We start from the raw sequence: 17,081 nt of genomic DNA, 5'->3' as shown, positions 1-17,081 counted from the left end.
TAAGAACCGCGTGAGGGTGACTGCAGCGCGCACCTCGGGTGGTGGGCGTCCCTCCCACCTAGGCCCAGAGAACTTGTCCAAAGGCCAGGAAACCCGGCCAGGAGCAGGCCTGTCCCCCAGCCCAGACCACGATACCCGGGCTGCCCTCTTGGTTAAACTGTGTCTGATCTCAAGTCGAGGCCGTCTGCTGCTCAGGCATCAGAGGGTCTGAGACACCATCACCTGTGCGGCCGTGAGACGCTCACTCACACCCCTTTTCCCGGCACCCCGGCCCCTCCGAGGGAAAGCCGGGCACAGAGCCAGCGGAGGGAGCATCGGGTGTACCTGAGGGGCAGCGAGGCTAGGGAAGGTCCCATGCGGCCCCCACCTTGGCCCCCGGGGCCCCCTGAGCTGTAGTGGGAGTAGCGTCCCTGCCTCGGCCGATGACAGCAGCAGGTAAAGGTGGGAGAGGACCCCCAGTGGGGGGGACCGAGGCCCAGAGATAGGCAGGAGTGCTGGCCCTGCCGCGTGACCTTGAGCCCAGCACAGCATGGGGAAGGCGGGGCGATGGGAGGAGGCATTCCAAGATGGGAGGAGGCTCCCCCTCCCTCCCGCACCAGGACGTTAGCTGTGTGGGTCCCGGGGCCTGGGCAGTGTCCCAGCGGGCCAGGGCACTGCAGCTCCGGGCAACAGGTCAGCGACAGGACCCTGGCAGGGGCCTGCCAGCCCACCTCTGACCTCCGACCTGACCTCTGACCCCTCCCCAGACTGAGCCCTGCATCCCACTGGACCCTCGCCTGTGTCTATCGAGCTGCCGGACATGCAGTGACAGGAAGGTCTGGGCAGCCCACCCAACCCCGTCCTCTGCCTCCCGGGGCTCGGGGACCCACCGGCCAGGCCGGGCGCCGGGTGGAGTCTGGTGCTGGGCCCGTCTGGAGAGTGTCCGCGGCTCTTTGCCAAGTACAGGGAGGTTAATGCCTGCACCTCGTTAATGGCTCGCTGTGCTATAATGTTCAGCATAAACTTAAAAATTAATTGCCTCACCTTCCGAGGCATCTTTAACTGCTCCTGAAAGGAGATATGGCTAACAACCATCGCTTTAAAGTCAATTCTCGTTAGAAGATGATGAGGACCAAATTTCTTTTGCTGGCTCATTATTTCACACTTTCCCCTCCCTTGCAAAAACCTCTGTACGCGCGTTTTGGCCTAATTTTTTAAATGCTCAAAGGAAAACAGCCAAGCCCTGGGCCTGGGGCTGGATCTGCGGGTGTGGGACGGGCCGTGGGCTCAGACCCCTGCCGGCCTCGGCCCGGGCGAGAGTGTCGGGGGCAGACTGACTAATGTCAGCCCCCAGGGACCCTCCTCCTTTCCAGGGCCCCGTGGAGTCTGTGAGGGTGTTGAGGCATGACCCCTAGGTCGTGGGACCGGCAGCCGCCTCCTATGGCTTTGGCGCCCAGGCAGGGTCCGCCTGTCTCCCCCAGGACCTGAGCGCCACGTCCAGCTCCTCTGGGCCTCACTGTCCGACACTTGCAAAAACTAACGGGCACATCCTGTCCTGGCTGGGAGCGGGGGGGCTCTGCAATCGTCCTGTGCTGGACACACAGGAGACGTGGGCCTCAGTGGACCCTGCGGGGTGGCTCCCCAGTGACCTGGCTCACAAACCAGGGGCCCCAGGAGGCGGGCGCCCAGACACACTCAGGGAGGGACTGCAGGACCAGGCAAGGTGGCCCTGGCCCCGAGTGCCTGGCCAGTGGCTGGAAGTGCTACAAGGTCCACTGTGCGGGGGCGGGGCACATCACTGGCTCCTCCCGCCATTGGGCAGAACCCCCTCCGTCCCTCCCACCTAGGAGACGGGCTAGGGTGATGTCACCCCATTTCTGATGGTGGAGGAACTGAGGCCCAAGTGGGGCTCCTGATGGAAGAGCCAAGACTAACAGGCCCAGGACCCCCGTCTGCACCTCACCTGCAGCACCTCCCCCAGCCCCCAAAGCCACCCCCCCTTTTTTTTTTTTTTTAAACTTTTAAAATTATTTTTTGCGCCGCGCGGCGTGTAGGATCTTAGCTCCCCGACCAGGGATTGAACCCGTGCCCCCAGCAGTGGAAGCGTGCAGTCCTAACCACTGGACCGCCAGGGAAGTCCCTGCCTTTCCGTCCTAATATGACCTGTTCCCACATATGTGCACAGTCGGGGGCACACCTGGAGCCACCCACACTCTCTCGTTGAACCCTGAGCCCCTGCAGTTCCCCACCCCCTGCTCCTCGCTCTGCCTGTCAGCCCCCAAATGTCACCTCGGAGCCAAGGCCGAGGGTCCCCCGGCCAGAGAGGTGGGCACCGGCCCCTCCTCTGGGCTCCTGGCTGCAGCTGGGGGCGAGGGTACCAGCTGCCCCAGGCTCCTGACTAAAGCAGGTTGATTTTTATTACCCAGAGAGCAACAAATCACTCTCTGACAATAATCGGGATGAACAGACACTTAATTATGAGGCCACGAGACAGCACGATTATTAATTTTAAATTGTGCAACTCATTTCTGAAGACTGAGCCTGAGAGCTGCCACGGGGCTCCTGGGGGCCTGGGAGCAGCTCGGAGGCTGGGGGGCTCCAGTGGGGCCCCAAAGCTCCTGCCAGCAGAGGGTCTGAGGAGACGGGGTCTGCAGGACCAGGTGTGGTCTGGGCACCGGGGGAGCCAGTGGGGCCTGGGCTCTGGGCCCCCAGAGGCTGCCCTGCCAGCAAGTACCTGGGTCCAACTGGGGCGTGGAGGCTGCACCTTTCCCAAAAGGATGGGGAAAGCCCCTTCAGCACAGGAGTGGTCGGCCTGAGCTCCCGATGAGAAGGGCCCCGGGACTGCACCCCTTCCTCTGGCCAAAGTGGGTCCTGGTATCAGTGTCTGCACAGGGAAAGGGACACCCCAGAGAACCCCAGGTGCTTGTGACCCTGATTGGCCACCAGGGGCCAGTGGAGGGGACCCGAGAGCAGACCAGGGCTGCCGGAGGGCCCGGGGCCCTGGCGCAGGGCTGACCTCAAGAGGCAGCCTGTCCCCAAGGCTGGGTGACACCTGCCCCTCAGCGCTTCCCAGATTTACCGTCTCCCCAGAGCTCTGGAATTCCCCCTACGGTCCCGGCGAGGGGGTGGTCCCAGATTCCTCCTGGGCCTGTGGGGCCTTAAGGACTGCAGAGGCCCCTGGGGGGACACGGGGGTGCTGGAGCTCCGTCACGAGGCTGCAGGGCCCCGAGTGCTGTGGGGACAGCCCCCCCCAGCCAGCTCCCCAGGGAGCCCGGCGGGAGCCCGGTGCCAGGCCGGGCAGCTTGCGTGAGCCGGCTGTGAGCCAAGCTGGCGGCTGGCAGCGCTTGGCAGGCGGCACGGAGGAGCGGGAAGGGTTGTTTGCAGACTGCGGACGACAGTTTCCCAGCTGAAACCTCGCTGGTTAAACAGAAGAAGGGAGCAGTGCCCACAGCAGATCCCCGCAGGCAGAGACAGAGGGCGGGGCCAGCCTGGGCTGCGGGGCCGGGCATCACCGTGGGAACCTGGGAGAGATCTGGGGGCCTTGGAGCCCTGTGACGGGGTTCCCCCAGGTGGACTCCCTGGCGGGGGTGGGCTGACCACCCCGTCCTGGGAAGAAATTAGAGCAGGAATTAGACCCCTTTCCTTCTGGGTCCCAGGAGCGGCCCTCACTGCTCTCCACCAAGGCCCCCATGGCGCTGCACCGTGGGTGGGTGGGTGCCCGTTGACCTCCCCACCCTACGCAGGGGAGGGGGGTGCCTGGGGGCCTCAGTCTCCCTGAGTGTTCCAGCCCCTGTGTGTGTGTGTGTGTGTGTGTCCAGGTGTGGAGTGGCTCTGCCGCACTCAGACTGCCTGGGATCCCGTCCGAGCACTAACCTCCTTGGCAATGTTGGGGGGATGGGGGACCCCCTGAAGCTCCCTGGGGAGCCCAGAGGGTGTGGGACTCCAATGTGGGGTGGGGGGTGGAGTGTGGAGCAGAGGAGGAGGGAGAGAAAGACAGAAGGGGAGGCTGGGAGGCCAGACCACAGGGAGTGAAGGGTTAGCAGCACAGACGGGCGTTCCTGCCCAGGAGGAGCCAGATAAAATACAGAAGACCCAGTTAAATCCGAATTTCAAATAAGCAATGATTTTTTAAAGTATAAAGTATAGATACGTCCCAAAACTGCGTAGGACATACTTATGCTAAAACAATTATTTCCTGTGAGTGTGAAATTCAGTTTTAACAAGGTGTTATGTATTTTCACTTGATAAATCTGGCCACCCTAGCCAAGGGAGACAGACGCTCGGGGCGCCCACCTTGCTGCAGGGCAGACCCCCAGCCCACAGCTTGCCCCTGCTCAGGGGTCCTGCTTGGTAGACACCGAGGGCAGCTGCCCCCCTCCTGACTCTCCGGTTCCTTCACCCCATGGTCCTTTCTTGGAGGGACCAAGGACGAGAGGCCAGCGTTGAGCCAATCAGCCCCTTTCACAGAGGAAACGCTGGACCTAACTCTGTCCCTGGAAGCCCCGCTGCAGGCCTCAGGTAGGTCCCGCAACCCCAGCCTCCCCTCCGGGCCACCCACAGAGGCCGCTCCTGTCCTCCTGAGGCAGGTGATAAATGTTCGCTTTTAGGGCCAACTGATAGATTATTAGAGATTATTAACAGCGTGGCTGCCAGTTACAGGAAGCGCGGTGCGGGGCGTTAGCCTGGTGGAGGTCAGAGAGCTAGTTTCCTCCAGTGTGGAGCCCGGAGCGCCCTCCCCTCTGTCTCAGGAGGGACGAAGTGACCAGATTTATTGCGGCCACAAGAGTTCATCAGGCACTTAGCGGCTTCCAGCCCCTGGTGTGAGGGGCAGTGGGGGGCTCTGGGGGCTGAGGTGGGAGAGTACTCCCGGAATTGCCCCTGCCTCTCCCACGGGGTGGGAGGGGGAGGGAGAGCCGGGGGAGGTAGGTGCTGGGGGTGTCCTGCTCCCCCCAGTGGCCCGTGCTCAGCAAAGCTTTGCTCACCAGGCTCCGTGTCCACCCAGCCAACCCCCCACAGGTCCCCTCCCAGGCCCATCTCCTCCTGGCCACTGCGTATCCCTCCCCGCCCCCTGCCCCCCCAACCCCGCAGCCAGCCAGCCACGAAGAGGGGCCTGAACCGAGTCCCTTTCCCTCTCTGAGCCTCGGTCTCCTTTCCTGCAGAACGAACTAAGTGAGAGCTGCTTCTGGAGGATTCCATGGCTTCCGCCAGGCCCGCCCAAGGGTGGTAACTGCCGCACGTGGGGCTCAAGCACGGGAGCTGTGCTCAGCTCTGGAGCGAGGACGGGGGGACAAGGGCTTCGGAAACCGAGGATGGGAAAGCCGCCCCCCGTCCCTACACGCCCTCCTGAGCGTCCCTGCAATTAAAGTGGTGATTGGACGTGGTACGGCCGCACCTCCATACTCTGAGGATAATCAATGGGTCTTTAATTTCCAGACAATAACGCTCTTATCAAATCTAAATTTCATGTGCTTCTGGAATCCTGAGAGTGTTGCTGCCCCACCGTCCGCTCCACTCTCAGTACAAACGCGGGAGCACGGGACTCAGAACAGCGACGTGCACCGAGGTGCTGGGGTTGACGGCACAGCTGCCCCTCCTGGGGGCGGCCCCTCCTCCCGCCCAGGCTGGCCCGCGGATGGCCCGGCCCCAGAGCCAGCTGAGGAGTCTGACGGGAGAGACGGGTGTCGCAGGCCCAGCCTCAAGGCCACAGCAGCGTCCCGTCTCTCCAGGGCTGAGGCTCACTCGGCCACCGACCCAGAGCGGCTGGATCTGGGCCCCATCTTTGTTCAGGCCGTGCCTTTGCCCTCACCTCCTTCGGAGCTGCTCTGGGGCACTGCCGGCAGGAAACTTGTCCCGACCCACTGGCCACTGCCCAGGTCGCCCCCCGACCCTCTGCCCCTCCTCACAGGTGCCAGGGTGTCTCTGGGACTCGTTATGGGTGTCCGTGGGCGCTGGACTCAGAGCCCTGGGTCGGGTCTTGGCTTCTCCTCCAAACATCCATGTAGCTTAGACCCCTCCATAAAGGGGACAAGACGCTCACGTCCCGGGTGGCTGAGGGGCTTGGGGGGGTGGGGGCAGCTTCCTCTCGCAGTCTGGGGGGCTGTGGTTCAGGGGTGGACGTGGGCTTGGGGGTGGGCCCACTGCGGGCTCTGCAGTCCCTCCTCCCCTTCCCCTGCTACCTGGCCGCCTTGCCTCCACTTCGGTGGCCTGGCCTGCCCCTCAGGTTTCTAGAAGTTGCCCTGGAAACCCCCCCACTGCGTCCCGGTCACCCCTGGTCTGGAAGGGGGTCAGGTAGTCCCTCCTGGGATCAGAGCGCCCTGGGCCAGCCCCGGACGGCAGCACACTTCCCCTTCCTGGCTCCTCCCATGATAACAGTGTCCCCTGCGTGGGCCAGTCACCTCCAGCCCTTTGTTTTGACCCCAAAGCTCTGGCAGAGCAGATCTCTCATCAGACACGAGCTCAATTAGTGCAGAAGCACATCCCACCTCCACTGGGCTGCCCACCTGGGAAGCAAAGTAACCCACTGTCCCCCTGGGGTCGACAGGACCCCCACCTGCACTCGTGAGGCACCCCACCTGCGAGGTGGGCCCCTGTTCCGGGGAGTGTTGGGTGGAGGGTGATGCCCGGGCCAGCCTGACTCAGCTTCCCACCTCAGCTCCGTCACTCACTGGCCGTGAGGATTTTTTTTTTAATTGTGATAACTAAAATACACAAAACATAAAATTTACCATTTTTAACCATAGTAACCTGAACGATTCAGTGGCATTAAGTACATTCCCTATGATGTTGTGCGGTCAACACCACTATCTAGTTTCAGGACTTTTCCCCCAGAATGAGACCCTGTACCATCAAGTAGTCACTCGCGTCCTTCCCTCCCTCCCTCGGCCCCCGGCAACCGCGGATCTGCTTCGCCTCTCCTGGGCATTTCACACAAACGGAGTCATGCAATAGCGGGTCCGATTTCCTTGACTCATCCTGTGTTCAAGGACATCCACGGGGTAGCGTGAATCAGCCCTTCGTTCTTTTTTATGGTTGAATAATATTCCATCGTGTGGAGGGACCACATTTTGTTTACCCTTCATCTGTTGATGGACAGGCGGCTTGTTTCTACTTTTGGTTACTGTGAACACGCTGCAGTGAACAACGGTGTGCGATTTTGTTTAAACATCTGTCTTCAAGTCTCCGCGGTGTAAGCCTTGGAGTGCAATTCCTGGGTCCCATTGTGATTCTATGTTTGGCGCTTTGAGGAACTGCCAGGCTGTTTTCCACTTTGGCTGCACTACTTCAGTGTCACCAGCCGTGAGACTGGAGCCAGGCTCTGGCAGCCTTGGATTTTCCCATCTGTTAAACGGAAACCATCACCTCTCTCTCTCGGGCGTGTGAGGAAGAGTGAGGTGGGGGTGGTGTCCGCCACGTGGAAGGCCCTCCGCACGGGGCCCTGACGCGGGGGCCACAGTCCCTGTGCGCCTGCAGAGCGCTAGCCTCCTGTTCTTGAACGTGCCGGGCTGGTGCCCCCAGTGGACCCTGCGTCCCCCTTGGCCAGCGAAACCGTGAACACCGGAGCTCCTGTCTGCGGGCAACTGCCACGCACCAGCCACTGAGTTTGGTGCACCGAGTAGATGCTCTATAAATACTGAGTGGAGGGGTGATTTCTCCTTTCCATGACACCGCAGCAAAATAGAAACTGTTCTGTCTATTTTACAAAACCTCACACAAGTGACTTAGAAAGTCCCCAGCCAGAGGATGGACCTGGGAGCCTGTCACAGGCCCGTCTGGCTCCTGAGTGCAGGGCCGGACATCAGGTTGTTCACTGCACGAGGACATCCGGCAGGGGGGATGGACGGAGCAAGTCTCCTGTCCCCATTCTGTCCCCTCCATTAGGCACCCGGAGATCCGCACAGAGGCACTGCAAGGTCTGGTGGAGGCCTGGGCAGGTCCTGGGGGGGCCCACACCTTGCCGGGCCTACCCGGGAAGCTCCGGGCCATCCCCTGCCGGGCCACCCCCTGACACAGGCACAGCTCATCTCTGACGCAGGAGTAAGCGGAGGCCAGACACAGGCCCGAGAGGGCCTGGACCCCAGAATAGCCCAGACCCAGCCTCTGTGGGAGGCCGGCTTTCCCTGGATTCTTGGTACAGAATCACCAGCTGAAATCCCCCAGGGCTCTGAGTGTGTGCGTGTGCTGGGAGCTGAATTTCTGCTTTGCCCTCACAGAACCCCCCGGGCCAGCATTCCCTGCACATACACCGTGCACCAGGCACCAGCGTGCGCCCTGTGAGCGCGGCCCTTTGAGGCCCCCAAACCCTGAGAGGCGGCGTCAGCACAATCCCATTTTATGGAGGAGAAACCCGGGCGCTTACCGAGGCCAAGCAGGGAATGAGCTCGGGACCCCTCCACCCCTCCCAACCTGGGGTGTGGGCGGGGCTGGGGTGCCCCCCAGGAGGCCAGCCCTGCCCCCACCCCGCCCCTCCCTCCTGGAGCCCCCCCTGCCCCGTGGGCATTTCCCCGGAGAGTTTCCCATGTTTTGCAGAGCTGGATGGCAGCCTCCTCCTCACGGTAATTGACTGCTCTCTAATCAAATTGATTTCCATTCCAGGGAGGCCTGCCGGGCCCCTCCATTCCAGGAACAGTATTTTGAGCACCGATGTATAATCAAATAGCAAAAAAGCAGAGGGCACCGCGGGCCTCGATGCCAATCGTATAAAAGCTAAATGGCCTGAGCTTTTAGGCCTAATCACTTCTGTGTTCCCACTCAGAGTGGGTCTGCAGCAACGCCCCGGCCTCTCCGGGTGGGGTCCGAGTGATCCACTTTCCCCGCCCCTCAGCCAGGCCGCCTTGCGGAGGCCAGCCTCCCCTCTGCTCTGCCCACTGCTCTGACTCCCTTCCCCTCCGGAGGGGCTCTGCCACTCGGTCTTGGAGGAACCTCTGGGGCCCAGCACTGGGGAGGCCGCAGAGCCGGGCGCGGAGTCAGCTCCAGCTCAGACTGCCTCTGGGTCTGCAGGAGGGGCAGGTGGAGGTCCTGACTCGAGTGAGTGCCCAGGGCCCGGGTGGAGACAGAGCCCAGCGCCGAGCTCCACGGCCCGCTGTAGCTCCCGGGAGCCCCGCAGCCAGTCCCTGAGCCCAGAGGGGCCCTTACCAGCCCCGACCTCTCCATGCTTCTCCCTCACCCCGCCCCTCAGGGGGCTTCATCTCTCCCCAGCTGGGGTGGGCCAGTCCAAGGCCCGTGTGTCCCTCGTCAGGGATGGGGTGCCTTCTGGCACAGGTGCCCTGAGGCAGCGCCTTCGCTCGCCCCCCCTGCTATCAGACCTCGGGGTTGGATGCCTGGTGTGGCCGGCAGGGGCTCTGTGGGCTTCCATGGGGCGGGGCAGGGGTCAAGGGCATGGGCCTCCTTCCCACACCGCTGGCCAGCTGTGTGCTATGGCCACACCCCTCTGCAGGCCTCGGGCTCGTCTGCTAGGTGTAACGGGGAGTGTGAGCATAGGTGATGGTTTCCTTGTCAGGGACGGGGTGACATGGATTTGGGGACCTCCTGGAACTGATGGGGGCCCTGGGGGCTGAGCGGCAGTCCTCAGGCCCCCACCAGAGGGACTGCTCAGGGTCAGAGCTCTGTAACAGATGCAGTGTTGCCCTCAAAGCATCCCTGCTGACCCTCGGCTGAAGCCCCAGCCTCCCTTCCGGCACTTCAGCTCTGATCCCAGAAACTGAAAGCAGAATGGGTGCAGGCGTCTGTGCAGGGTCCCAGCTGAGACGGAGCTGCCCCACACCCTGGGGCAGAGGGGCGCCCCGTCCCTCTGAGTCAAGGTCCAGACGCCCTCCCTGGCCCTCGGCCCTGACCCTGTGGTCTCGTCGGGCCTGTCCTGCAGGAGGAGACGGCTCATGCCTCCCGAGGTCCCTGCAAAGCCCCCACTGGTGGATCAGCCTGTGGTGACACTAAGGTGGGTCTGGGGCAGCCCCTCCCCAGGACCAGCCAGCCCTCCACCCGCCTCCGGCAGGCAGCTCCGGGTCTACGGAACCAGCTCCAGTGCAGCCACGTAAGTAAGGTGGTGGGGCCCCGGCCCTGCAGTAAATCCTGCTGCCGTAGTTGGCAGCCCAGTGGGGAGACTCTTCCCCGGAGGATGGGCCTTGGCAGGCCGGGTCCTCCCTCCCACCTGAAGGGCCCCCAGCTCAGCAGACTGGGATGGCCGGAATCTGAGTCTGGGAGGAAGCCGCCCGGCACGTTTCTGCCGTCCTGGGTGGGGGAGGACCGCAAGGCAAGTGGATATAATAGTTCAGAGCCTCTGTTTGGCCATCACCCACCCCCCACCCCCAAGAGAACACCGCCAGCTGGGGGCAGGCCAGTAGGCCTTTACACGAGAGCTCCTCGGATGCACGAGGACAAGGTAACCCCCCCTTCAGAAAACGGGCAGAGGGGTGGGAGACACCTCACCAAAGTCAGGGGTCGGTCGGTCGGTGGCCAGCAGACGTGAACGGGGCCGACACCCCGAGATTTTTAGAGTGAGCAGAGTGTGCTTTGCAGCCTAACTGATATGGCGAAAGTTGAAACCCCCCCCCGTCGAGCCCCGGGGTTGGTGAGAAGCGTGCCCCCCCCCCCCCCGCCCGCCCCGGGGGCTCCCGGGAGCCCAGCCTAGAGGAGCGGGCAAGGATGTGTGGCCCGCAGCAAAAGTCTGGGACCACTGCTGGGGACCCTGCCCGTCCCCTGCTCCACCAGCCCCAGGTGGGCGGGCGCCCAGGGCAGGGGCTTCAGCTCTGGGCCCTCGCCCCCCACAGGTGTCCCGAGTGGACCCCCCTTGCGGTGGGGACGAGGCTCAGGCCATGCACGCCACAGTCTGACTGGAGTGGCGGATGGACAGGTGGCACCTGGTGGTGGAGGAGCTGGTTCACCCTCTGCTGGTCCCGGCTGAGCCCATCCAACCTGCCAGCCTGGGGAAGCTCCCTCCCCTCAGCTAGGGGTCAGCCCAGTGAGGTCAGTCCAGGCAGGGGCCTGGTTCAAATGCTGGCTTTTCCCCCCTTCCAGCTATGTCCAGGTGACTTCATAAACTTCTCTGAGCCTCAGTTTCCCTGTCTGAAAAATGGGGCTGTGGTTGGCTCACTTCACAGGATTGTGGTGGGACTCCAGTGAGGCCCTGCATGGGCAGTGGGCGGGCAGAGGTCAGCCGGGGTTAAGCTCCATCCACCCCTGTGAGGCCCGAGGCATGCTGGGCGGAGACAGCTGAGGAAGGAGACCCAGACCACAGGTCCTCTGGAGGTCAAGTTCCCCACTCCTGCCTCAGGGGCTGTCCCCAGGGGGGCTGCCTAGGGAATCCTGCCAGGAGGCCAGCTTTGAACACCTGCCATTAGGAGTGACTTCCCCTCCCCCCCTTCCCGAGTGCAGCCCCAAGCTGGGCGCCATGACCTCTGCCTCTGCCCCTGCCCCTGCTCCAGGAGAAGGGAGGCTGAGGGCCTGAGTGGAGTGAGGGCCAGAGATGGGGTGGCTTAACCAGCAGCCGGGGCCTGTCTGGGGTACAGGTGCGGGACACCCTGGAACGTCCTGGGCCAGGAGAGCTGCCTGCTGGCGTGGCGCCCTAGCCGCCCTGCGCAAGGGGCCCTGTGCTACCTGGAACCGGTCCAACCGCGGAGAGTCCACGGGGCAAACCTGGCTGGCTCCTTGCCGGGCCACCCTGTCCTTACCTGATGGAACCCGGACAGAGCCACATACCTGGGCCAGCCCCGCCCTCGGGCAGGAGGGGAAACTGAGGCCCGGAGCCCAGTGCAGGTGGGCTCTGCCCCCGCCTGGTCAAGGCCTCTCCGCTCCCTACCTCTGACCGCCCTCCCTGGAGAATCAGGCTGCCTTTCCTGGAAACTGGGGCCTCCGCGGCCCTCCCCGCGAGGCAATGCGCCATCCATCTCCCAGCCCCACTTGTCTGGAGCTGTTAGTAAATTACGGTCCCAGGAGGCTGGGACCAGCTTCCCCTCCGCTGCTTCTCTGCTCAGCGAGGCCCGCTTCCAGAGGGTGGGGGGCGGGGGGGCGGCTTTGGGTCTGGACGAGACCCCCAGCACCACCGCAGGACAGACTCCTCAGGCCCCCTCCCAGCTCCAGGCCTGGCCACTGGCCACAGACACCCCAGGGAAGCCCAAGCAGCCGGCCCAAGGGGGGAGATGGCCACGTGGTCTGAAACCCCCACTCTGTCACAGCAGGAGTCCTGTTGACACAATGTCACCGAATCCACCTTCTGCTTATCTCCCACCTCCCATGTGCCCTGACCTGTGTGTGTGGGGGCCCCAGGTGGCCGAAAGGTCTCAGAGCTGGGTGCCCCGGGGCAGCACAGAGAGGCAGGCACCATCCCTCCTGCCCTGCGGGCTCAGGACCCCACCCCCACCGGGCTCTGACCCTTTGTTCCTGAGGACAAAGGGCTCCCGGCAGAGCCTCCGGGTCCTGCTGACTCCGCACCCCCTCCCAGAGCAGGACAAAGGGGTGGGATGCAAAGGTTCTGATGCCTCAGCCAGTTTCTGTGGAGGCTACAAGGGCAGGGAGGCTGGCTGAAGGACGGAGGCTGGAGGGGACAGAGCCAGGCTGGCAGGTGCTCGAATCCCCTCCTCCTAGGACACCGGGAGGCTCGCATGGGGAAAGCAGCTGAGCTGGGCTGGGCGGCTGGAGCCAGAAGAACCGGCAGGACCCCTGGGTTCAGAGCGGAGCCCTTCCTCAAGATACCCACCTCCCCACCCCCACCCGGGCCCCAGCTCTTCCCGCCGCCGGGGGCTCGGGGCCCGCCTGAATGGGGGCGTTTGGGGGCCTTCCAGGGGTGCAGCCTGTGGCCCTGAGGTTGGGTGTCTCCACCAGCCCAGGTGCGAGACCCGGAACCCACTGATTCCGCAGCTCTGAGGTCCCGGGCAGGAAGGGGAAGGGGCTTGTACAGGCCCAGCTGGCGGGTGAGCCGGGCTCCGGGCAGCAGGGCGCAGCTCTGAACACAGGACCTGAAGCGCTCGGCCATCGGGGCTGGGCCCTGGGGTCGCCAGGCGCGCCTGGCTCTCCCCAAGCTTGCCCCTGTGTGTGATGTGGCCCCTGCAGGAGGGGGCGGATCAGGGCGACCCCAAACCAGCAGACCCACTGCTGCAGGGGCCCATCGGGAAACCACGCCCACCCGTTTTAGACTCTGTGTCTGCTCCATGCTGGCCATGGCTCCAGGGGACCCTGTTCTGGGAAAGTCACACGAAGCAGACCTACAGACCCCTGCCCCTGGGGGAGGCAAGGTAAACAAGTGAGCAAATAAATCCACCCCTAGCTTGGGCACAGCAGCTGCTACAAAGCCTGAGAAAGCAGCAGAGGCCGGGGATGCTTCTAGAAGCAGGTCAGAGGTGAGCCTTCTGGACAAGACCTCGCAGCACAGAGCAGATGAGGAGCCCACCATCCAGGTGTCCGAGCGTCGGAATCGCGCGTGAGGGCCCCAGACCTGACCCGTGTCTGTGGGACACACTGACGCAAGGCCTCATCCACCGGGGCCCAGGGGAGCCCAGAAAGGTCCTATGGGTACAGCAGAGGAGCGCAGGGGGGACAGAGCTGCCAGGCCTGAATCAGAGAACCTCAGCCCTGGGCTGGCCTGGAGGGACGGTTCCAGGGACGGTCAGGGGATGGAGTAGCCTGGCCTGGCCCCGGGGCGGGGGGCGGGGGTTCCAGTCGAGCCAGGTGACCTGCTCCACCCATGTGCAATTTCCCCCTCCATCCACCTGGGGGCAGACCTAGCCCAGGAGCAGGGGAGGAAGGGGAGGGAGGCAGCCGCACACCTAGAGTGGCAGGCAGGTGAGCCAGGTGAGGTGGATGCCCCAGTTTGCAGACAAGAAAAAGAAAAGGAGAGCCTCACCAGTTCACCCGGAGCTCAGGGCCCTCCCCCAGGCACTGGACCTGAAGGACATCCTACCCACCAGCCCCCTTCCCTTGTAAGATACTGGGGGGAGGGGGAGGTAAGTGGGGCAGGTGTGGATGGTGGGCAGCGAGGCTGGGGATGGCCCTTCCCCCGCCCAGGGCTCCCGGGTCTTGAGGGTGTCCTGGGATGGCTGACCACCCTGCTTCCAACAGCCCACCCCCTCCCTGGCTTCTCAATGTCGCCCCCCAACACCACTGGGCGAGCAAAGTGCAGGCAACCTGGGTTTGAACTGACTTTATTATTCTGTAAATGTGAATTTTACAAAGCGCTTTACAATGAACGATCACATCCTTTTGTTTGTTTGTAACGGATTTCGCCTCCTGAACCGGCTCTGAGCACACTGCAAGCCCTCGGTTTCCTGGTCGCTGGCGGACGTTGTCTTCTGAGTTACGATACGGTGTCAGCCGTGGCGAAAAAGCAACAGTCTGGACTCTGCCAATTAGCAGCACGGAAGAGAGGGAGGCACCGGAGGAGCAAACAGAGGTTTCCTCCTTCTTCTTCAAAAAACAAAAAACAAAAGAAAAGTAAAACAAACAAAAAAAGCCAGCCTCTTCTGCAGCTGAAATGGAACTCAGTGTTACCGTGAAACAGGCCTCCTTTATACAGCACAGGACAATTTATTGGTTTAACAGTCGTGAGTTACAGTACTACATAGCCGCTCCACGGACTCTTTACAGCAACCGTCTCCTTGTCAAAAGTCTCTTTTTCCCCAAACATTCCGTCCAAAGGATGAATGGTCTATTTGCACCCAGTGCCATCCAAGTGTTCAAGTCAAAAATATTTATACATTTTATATTTAGTTCTTTTATTTTTTTTTGCTAAAAATAGTATTGCAAGTTTTGGCTTCTTTTGACATAAAAATTACAATCATCTGCAAAACACTAACAGGGAAGCACTGACCAGAATTCAAGCAGGTCGTCCGATCTGAACGCTTTAGACGCTGCGTCACTTTCCTTTCCGTTTTTCTCAAATAAACAAAACAACAAACAAACAAACAGAACCCACAAACCCTTGCTAGGTCGGAAACACCTTGTACCGAGCCCCCCGTGGTCTCCGGCCACTGGCGGGTGACGCGCCCGGAGCTGGCTGGATGACGTAACGACAGATTCATGCAGCAGCAACATTTGGAAACAGTAGTTAACGCTCAGGACGGCTCTGAACTCTCAATTCTGTGTTTAGGGTTTACTGCTGGCAGAGGCAAACAGAGGTTTTCTCTGAGTTTTCAGTTGGTTAATGGGCCCTAGGCCTTTTTCTACTTGCAGCAAGATATTTCCATAAAGATAACCCGTTGGAGGGGCATCTAAGCCATCAACGGCTAGGGTGGCACGCACGGGGCCAGTGCTGGAGGGTTCCGGCCATCAAATGGGGACAGGTCAGGGCCGGGCACACAGCAGACCCCTCCCAGGGCGAGCCTCTCTCTGCATTCCTCCTTCCTCTAAGGCCGCCGAGGAATGCGTTTTCACGGAGGAGAAACAGGCCCGGCTCCGGGACAGCGGGCAGGGGCCAAGGGCTGCACCTCAGAGGCCTCTCCCCTCGCCTCTCGTCCACATTCAGGGGCAAGGAAAGCCAATCCAATCAGATGCAAGGTTAAGCAACCACAGAGGACTCTGGGCGAGACCAGGCATGTACAGAAAGCAAGATGGGATTCAAGTACCAAGGCCGCCGGCCCCATGGGCGGCCCCACCGAGCTCACAGTGTGTCGCATCTTCCCGTCCCTTCTCCTGGACCTTTGCACTCGTCCCAGCTGCTTCCCCGGCACACCCCGGCCGCTGGGGAGGGCAGGAGAGGGCAGGCGGCCGCTGGAGCTCAGGCCAGCCGCCCGCCACAGCCGCTGGGACGGGCCCAGTCCTTCTCTCCTCCAAAGGCGCTGACAGGACTTAGCTCTATGTAATAGTCTCTATGTAGTTATATGCGTATTGCTAATAGTCAAGCTTAGGGATAAAGGTGCAGACATCTCATAAATACTGAGTGGCTTGTCTCTCGGTCTACAGGGTCTGGGTGAGTCAGGATCACGCTCACAGGACAGGAATTAGTCGTCTTGTAAACAGAGGAGGGGGAGGGTCTGGTTCTCTTAATTGGTTTTCCTTGGGAAAAATGATCAGAAGATGCTAAGGCACTCTGGAAGGCCCCTCCGAGCCCAGGCCCGCCGCCGCCCACCCCGAGGAACATTCAGGACGCAGAGGGAGCGCCCCGGCAGATACAGTCATCAGCCACGCCCGTCTGCAATGCTCCCAACCCACGTCCACCGGGGGACACATTAGTGCAAAACGCTCGGCCTGGCCCGCCCGGGGCGCAGGGAGAGCTCAGAACCCATTCACATTTGATTATTATTGAAGTTTCACCTGTAGCTCTTGCCTTCCTTACCCAGAACAACAAAACAGACGGCGATTATGAACAACGGAAGGACAGAGGCCACGGGACATTGTGCTAGCCTGAGCGGCGGTGAGGCCGTCTCAGGGAGGCCCCCGCCGCCCCCGCTGGACCAGCGGCACCCCTCCTCGTCCTGGCCTCGGGTGAGGGCCGTGCCCACCTTGGAGTGGAGGAGAAGGGAAGAGCGAGCCCTTCTGTCAACAGCCAGGACGGGCAGCCAGCCCCCAAAGGTCCCCAGGGGTGGTGGAATGAAAGTGCAAACGTGGGGCAGGGACAGATGAGGGGACCTCCGTCTGGAGCGGGGGACGGTGGGGTCTGCCTCACCCACCACGCCCCGCCCCACAGCCTCCTGACAGCTTAGGGGGTGTGGCCTCCTCCCAACTCCAGGAGGACTTGGTCCTGGCCCCTGGTGGGCTGTGGGCCTCGGGGGGGCCCTGCCAGCTCCAATCCCACCTGGGCCTGAGACAGAGGAGGCCCGCCTCTGGGCCAGGTGGTTGGTCCGAAGCCCCAGCAGGAAGGAGCTGCAGCCCCTTGGGCCGGGACCACAGGGCTCGGCCCTCCCTGCGCCAGTGCCCACCCAGGGTCCCCCGACCCCGGCCCGGAGCCATCAGCGCTCTCTGGAGGGCAGGCACCTGTGTGGCCTGGCTGGAAGGCGCCCCCGCCCACCCCCCCAGGTCTCCCCCAAGGGCCCTCCACAAGGGAGGGCTGCAGTCAGCAGGACGAGCCTAGCCCCCCGCTCTGTCCCCAGGCTGCCTCCCGCTGGGACCCACACGAGGGCGGCTCCACTTTGTGGGTCAGGAGGGTTGAGCCACGCCTGCCCGACAGGGGACGAGACGGG

Source organism: Aethalodelphis obliquidens, unplaced genomic scaffold (assembly GCF_003676395.1).
Source record: "Aethalodelphis obliquidens isolate GAN/ISIS:26980383/991018 unplaced genomic scaffold, ASM367639v1 scaffold7, whole genome shotgun sequence".
NCBI classification, from domain to species: Eukaryota; Metazoa; Chordata; class Mammalia; order Artiodactyla; family Delphinidae; genus Aethalodelphis; species Aethalodelphis obliquidens.
This window is presented reverse-complemented; position numbering follows the sequence as displayed.